This window comes from Galeopterus variegatus, unplaced genomic scaffold, assembly GCF_000696425.1.
Source record: "Galeopterus variegatus unplaced genomic scaffold, G_variegatus-3.0.2 Scaffold4052, whole genome shotgun sequence".
Taxonomy (NCBI): domain Eukaryota; kingdom Metazoa; phylum Chordata; class Mammalia; order Dermoptera; family Cynocephalidae; genus Galeopterus; species Galeopterus variegatus.
Window position 1 is genome coordinate 12,767 of NW_007730163.1, and position 6,849 is coordinate 19,615.

The following is a 6,849-nucleotide window of genomic DNA, read 5'->3' on the forward strand; positions in this document are numbered from 1 at the left end:
CATTCCTCCCACCTGTCTTAGACCTGTGTTCTCTACTTAGTGTTGACTGGGAATGGTCTGTCCCTGCTCCTGGCTGTTGCTGACCCTATGATTGTGCACCACTTGCCACCCCACTCACAGTCCCAGGATGGTATGGTGTCCTTCCTCACCTGCATCATCAATTTTTTGTGGGGGAGGAGGTGTGGCTGACTTATAAGGAGATCCAAGTCCTTGATCTTGGTGTTATTAACACTGCACACTAACCAACTGAGATAACCAACCAGTCCATCAATTTTTACTTCAATGGAATTATTTTGGGTAGCATACCCTGATGGTGGTATTGTCCATCTTAAACACACACACACACACACACACACACACACACACACACACACAGAATAAAGCCTTTTTTCTTCTATTATTCCATTATTAAAACAGAATATTCTCTATTAACTACATTTCCCCCTGTAGTAAGTAGCCCTCTTCTACACTCCATTTAAGAGCACATTACACTAAAAACTTCTTTATACTCTGTCTTCAGTTCCCACCTCCACATCGCACTTGAACTCATCTAATCAGGCTTTCACATCCAGCATTCCACTGAGACTTTCTTTTCCAGACACCAGTGACCTCCCCGTTTCTAAATCTAATATTTAATTTTCTGTCATCATTTTCCTTTTCCTATTAGCAGCAAGTTCCTCCCACTTCTTTTTTCTTGGCTTTGAGGACATCCCACTAACCTTTAAAAATCTATTTGTTTTAATTTTCTTATCGACTCTATGATCACTTCACACTTTTCCTCTGCTTGTATTTCCTAAACCCTGTTCTCTGAATGTGGTTGTGTCCCACTTCTTAAATCTCTTCTCATCTCTGTCTAGACCTGCTGACTTTCCTTGTCATCTTATTTCATGGCTTTAATTACTACCTACGTGTCTCCATTTCCCCTGGAGTCTCCTCCCCCAAACTCTAGAATCCTGCATTCAATTGTTTCCTCAACTGTCTGCTGGGACATTGAACAGACATGTCCACCTTCGTATGTCCAAAAGTGACTTCTGAGCTCCCCCAAAGGTTCTCCCCCTGCAGTCCTCACACCTCAGGTAAGGGCGGCCCTCTACTTTCTGAGGCTCAGTTGCACATCTCTGTATATATTTAAAATATGGAAGCTATCACATTATTTTGTAAGTGTTTTAATTTGTAAAATAAAAAATGCATGTTTGTTTAAACTGGTTGAGGAAATACATCATTTCCAAAATTCTTTTAGGTGTGGAAGAGAAAGGTTTGGAGACCTTGGCCCTGCCTGACGTGCTCCCCCCAGTACCTCTGACCTCATCTCCTGCTTGTGTCCTCCTTTCTCACTCTGCTCCAACCACACAAGCCTCTGTCCTTTTCCTGGGGCCAAGGTTGCCCCTGCGTTAGACCTTCACTTGGGCTGTCTCTCTACCTAGAACTCTCTGGCCCCTGAACTGCAGGTGGCAAACACCCTTCCTTCCCTGCATCTTTGTTCTGGTATCACCTTTTCAGTGGAGACTTCTGTGACTCCCCCAATCCATGCTGTTATCATTCCAGCTGCACTGTCACCCCACCTCTGGTCTATATTGCCTGCTCTGCATGTTTCTTTGTGTGCTCCTTTGCTTCCCTCTGTCTGCATACTGGTGATAACAGGGCTCCAAGGGGACAGCAGAGCCAGAAGGTGAGAGGTGTGCTGGATTTGCCCCTCTGAGTGGTGCTCAACCCTAGCAAGTTGATTCTAATGTACATCCAGCATTGAGCACCAAGGCTGTGTCCTCCATTTCTGAGGGCTGAAATCTGCCTGTGATCCTCAGAAGAGTGGGCGGGGGGGAGGCTGTTCTCTCAATGGGGTAGGTCAGGGTCGGGTCTTTGCCCTGAAGGGAGCTCGGTCCAGCCCAGCTCCTCACTGCTGCAGTGGGCTTCACCAAGAGGGGAGTGAGTTCTGAAGAAAGGGGTCAAAACCTCACTTGTTGGTTTTCCTGTAGGAGTTTATTATCACCTCATCCCCCTGGTGCAATGGACAGCAGAGGAATTGTCTTCCACTGGTGAGGTCTCTCCTGTGTGTGTGGTTTTGCATAGGAAGGGGGTGTGTTGTATCTAAGCATTAAGCAGCTTTTTTTTAATATTCAGAATTGACTTTTAAAGACTCATTTTTCCTGAGGAGGAAGCTTAAAAGAGGACAAAGAGGAAAGAAAAGGAGTCAGGAATGGCTCTCACTCAGGTAAAGTGATATTCTCAATTGATTGTTCTTTGTCCTTCCTTTCTGAAATGTGGGCATTGCAGTTGCTCATCTTCTCTGACTCTGAAGTTTCCTGCCTGACATGTTTGCTCGCACTCACCCATGCCTTTCCTCAGTCCCTCTCGTCTCCTCTTAAATTCCTTCTCACAGTGACCCCGTGACATGAACTTGTGAATAGGCTCCACTGGGCATGGTCCTGGGAAGGGCCTCACTACCAGGCATAGATTCGTGATGGGTGTGGGCCCTGTGGTGTCAGTGCTGTTGGGCAGCAGGGAGTGTTTAGGGCCACATCTGGATGCACTGGCAGCTCTCTGTGGGCCAGGATTAGAGGAGCTGCTCATGGAAGTCACATATTAATGTGCACAAATACCTACTAAATTCTGGGAAAGGAGACCAATAAGGGGAAATCTGTTCGGCCTGATTTTATGCTACATTTGGAGCTAAATGAGTGAATCACTGTGTTTCTGACTCCAAAATCTTAATGATTAGAATAGAATGGAAAGTTTGACAGAGATTTCAGTGATAGAGGTGTCTTAATTCCATCATCGATTTTAAAATATGAAATCAAGCTAAAAATGTAAAAGCAGGAGATTCATTAAACCCTTCTCAGCAAATCTATTTCAAGGAGGGAGTGGTGTTCTTGAATGGATTCTTGTGTGGCAGATCTTTCAGGTAAAAATGGTTATAATTTTGCTCAGACATGGGAGCGTTAGAGAGAATGGAACCATATTCTCTTTCCACCAATTATTGTTAAATATTCTGTTCTTTTTAAATGAAACATCAGATGAGGTATATATTTGTTTTGTGGTAAAATTCCAAACAAATGTGCAGCTTAGCCACTAAGACTTAAAGCATTCCCTTTCCCGTCACATCCTCCACATTCTCTCTCACATCTCAATGGGGAACCACTGTTTTCAGTTCTGTGGCTGGAGTCAAGGAAGTTTTGTCGTTTAATTTTTATATATGCCTTCTTGTCATTTTTTTGGTTATAAATTTTTTTTAGTGTGAAACAGAAATCTTTTCTTCATGCCCTGGTTTTTTTTTTTTTTTTCAATCTTCCTTTGGAAGGTCTCCCTTAATGTATGGTTACAAAGGCTCCGTTTCATTTAGATCTAAGTGCTAGCCCCCTCTTTCCACCTTAATGTAAAGAAAATGAATACAGTGTTTACTGATGATAGTCACATTTGGTAGAATGTTCTTGCTTACTATCAAGTTTTATTATGTTTCTCAAATTTATTTTTGGCCTGATTTTTGATTATTCAATAATTTCTTCAGGTATATACTACTGAGATATATTTTCTTTTTGAACTTAATATCTTTAATACATAGTGCTCACAAACTTTCTAATTTTGTATCAACAGTTTTATTAGTGGGATAAACTAATAAATTTCACTGGGGTTTTGTTAATGTCTAAATATCTAAATTGATGTGGATAAAATTGTGTTCATATTTTTGAATATGGGTAATTAATAGAGATTAGAGTTCCAGTTCCTTCATTTTTAAAATTTTGTATCACTTTTTAATAGCTCAATATACTATAATGTTTATAAACTAAATTAAGTACAGTTTATACATCTTCATTGTCACAAACATGCTGAAACGTACGTGAGCAAAAATAATGAAAAAAAATCATTGAAAAAATATGTTGAGGGACAATTCCTCTTATTTGAATTAATGTAAATATGTGTGTATGTGATGTGTGTGCATGAGTGCATGGATGCACAAGCCCATGGTTTTTATCAAAGACACATGATCATTTGAAATACATTTTTATTTTTAGCAGTTGAAATTCTACCTTAAATTTTTTATGGCCTTAAGTTTGTTCTATACTATCAAGTTAATTAGTTAAAAGTAATGAGTAGTAATGTTTTATTATTATTATTTATTAGCATGTGCACATATGTAATGACCTTTTATGAAGATCCATGTTATTACCCTGGAACTTGTTTTAACTTCACTTAGTTAAGTAACTCTCTGTCGATTTATTTTTGATGCTGTATCTGTTACTTTTAACTGATTCTTCAGGTTCATTTCTAATTCCCACACACCTGGGTTCAGGTGCTTGCTCTACCACTTTTAACTCTGACCTGAAGCGAGTTTCTGAGAGTGTCTGTGACACAGTTGTCTCCTCGGTTAAGATGGGAATAGACCTTCCTCTCGTGAGCTATTGTGTTGTTATACTAGTTAGTACATGTAAAGCATTTAGAATAATCTGTAGTGCATTTTAAGTTCAGAAACTTCAGTCATTGCTATTGCCGTCATCATCACGGTTTTTATTTTTTTATTTATTTTTTCTTCATACCCTATACCTTAGCTGAATGATGAGGACTCTAGGGACTTAGAGGAGGACAAAGACACAAGAGTGCACAGAACCTGATTCCTTGAATGACCCCATGAAAAGCCACACAATCAGGAACTATGCTATGAGCAAGAAGTAAAAAGTTATTTTAAGTCAGTGAAAAATTAGAGTGTATCTTTTACAGCAGCTCATGTTAGCTTGTTACAACACCCTGTGGAACTGGGCTAGTTGGCAGTCTGCAAACATGATAGTAGGAATGTTAAAACCTCTCCATCCTTCCAACCCCATTAAATCAAAAGAAGAGACTTGAAACTGTGTGTGTGTGTATGTATGTATATGTGTATATACATATATATGTACATGCACATATATACACACACACACAGAGACACATATACATAAATGGCATGGAAGTGAGGAAAACTGGAAGGAAGAGGAGTTTATAAAAAAATAAAAATAAAGCAGATTTCTTAGGACATGAGGTTCAGAGAATGTCAGGAGGAAATGAACAGGGGCTCATAAGGAAAAGGTGAGAGACAGTATACCACATATATGCCTCCCATTTCTACTGTGGCCATTAGGAACCAAAACTGTAACAGGCATTTTTATAAATGACAAATACAAAGGAAAGATGAGATAAGGCAGATTCTGATGTAAGCGGGACAAGACAACAGGATGAAAACAAGAGGGATAATTTTCTTTTAAGGGATACTAAAGTTAGAAATACAGGTCCATTTAGTCATGCAGGAAATACTAAGAAGAAAGCTCTGCAAATCTGAGGGAACAAGAGGAGGGCTTCCTTTCTTGGGGTTGGGGGTGCTGATGAAGAGCAATGCCTTTGATCTAAAGAAAAGTTAGGACAGGCTGTTTAAGCTGATCATCATCATGGTTTTTAGATTCTGATCTTTCATTCTTTAAAGTCACTGCGGGCTTTGTCATCTCGGAAGACACCGCTCATGCTCTAGCTAATCTAGATATTGAATTTCACCTGGTGTGCAACATAATATCTAACACTTGTATAGAGATAACCCTGTTTTGATTTTTTGTGTGTGTGTGTCTGTGGTCTATTTTTTGTATTGTCCAGAAAAGTGAGAAATGCATACTGATTTAAGAGGCTACCATAACCTCTTATGGGAAAGTATAATAAAAAACAATTAGAGAGACATAACTTGCTGAAAAATACCTTAATGTGGATCTGTCAGAGGCTCACATCAGTCAAAACCATCCTACAAATCTCTTTTTAAATTTTGTATGAAGACAACTCTCCCCATAACTCCTTCGTAAAATGTATTTTTCATTTTAGGGATGCTTGACATTCGTGGATGTGGCAATAGAATTCTCTCAGGAGGAGTGGAAAAGCCTGGACTCTGCTCAAAGGGCTTTATACAGGGATGTGATGTTGGAGAACTACAGGAACCTGGTCTCCCTGGGTGAGAATAACATTCCTGCACAAGTCAGGAATCTGCCCTTGTGTATCTTTGCGTTTTCCCTTTGTGTGCCTCTTGGGAGCCCCTACATTGCATATGAGATTGAAGCTTTGTTAACTTAGAAATGAAAAGCTTCACAATGTGGCATCTGGAGTTTAACCATCCCCTTTCTTCAGATGTTCTGCCCCCTTTATGATATATTCCAGAACTTTAGTATGCATAAAACCTTATGGCAGACTTAAAATATTCAGTTCCCTGTTTTGTGTTCTTGTACTTTTGATTCAGTGGTTCTTTGAAGAGAGCTAGTTATCTGCACATCACAGTGTTTCCATAAGCATTCAGAAGGAAGTAATCAGTGGATGAATTTGTGAAATATTTTTAAAAATTCATCGGTAATGTTCTCACCTAAACATAGAGTTGGGATTCTGGGAAAGCCATAGCACATCATGTTTCTTACTTTTTATAAGCAGGAATATCTCTTCCTGACCTGAGTGTTATCTCTACTTTGGAGCAAGGGAAAGAGCCATGGACTGCGGGGAGCCAAGTGAAAATAGCAAGAAAATCAAATGGGTAGGAATGGACCAAAAGTGTCAACACAGGTAAGAGCTCAGATGGGCAGAGTGGAAGATGCACCATTAAATAGTGTTTGGGAAGCTTTTCAAGTGGAAGACTTCTATGGTAATACGAAACGTTATTTCCTACAAGCTCTGAAAGGAAATTTTTCTTTTCCTCCACTTAGAATTCTGCTGTTCAGATGCATACAAGTTTATTCTCTCTCCCTCCGTTGGTGCTGCAGCTCAAACAGAAACAAAGGCAAAGTCTTTATCATGATGGACAATACTCTATCATCTGGCATCTGTGAACTCTTTGGTTCCTTGATGCTGAATGGCAAGGGA

The 6,849-nt window shown here is 39.8% G+C and overlaps 1 long non-coding RNA gene across 2 annotated transcripts; it reads left to right on the forward strand.

Annotated features, from left to right (window-relative positions):
- Positions 1 to 816: 816 nt before the first annotated feature.
- LOC103602210 lies at positions 817 to 6,546 on the forward strand. 2 transcript variants are annotated; one of them, XR_551510.1, is made up of 5 exons: positions 817 to 1,076; positions 1,974 to 2,033; positions 2,119 to 2,209; positions 5,830 to 5,956; positions 6,421 to 6,546. It is a non-coding gene; the product is annotated as an uncharacterized LOC103602210 (long non-coding RNA). The 2 variants fall into 2 exon arrangements; XR_551509.1 differs by having other exon boundaries at positions 1,974 to 2,209.
- The last annotated feature ends 303 nt before the right edge of the window (positions 6,547 to 6,849 follow it).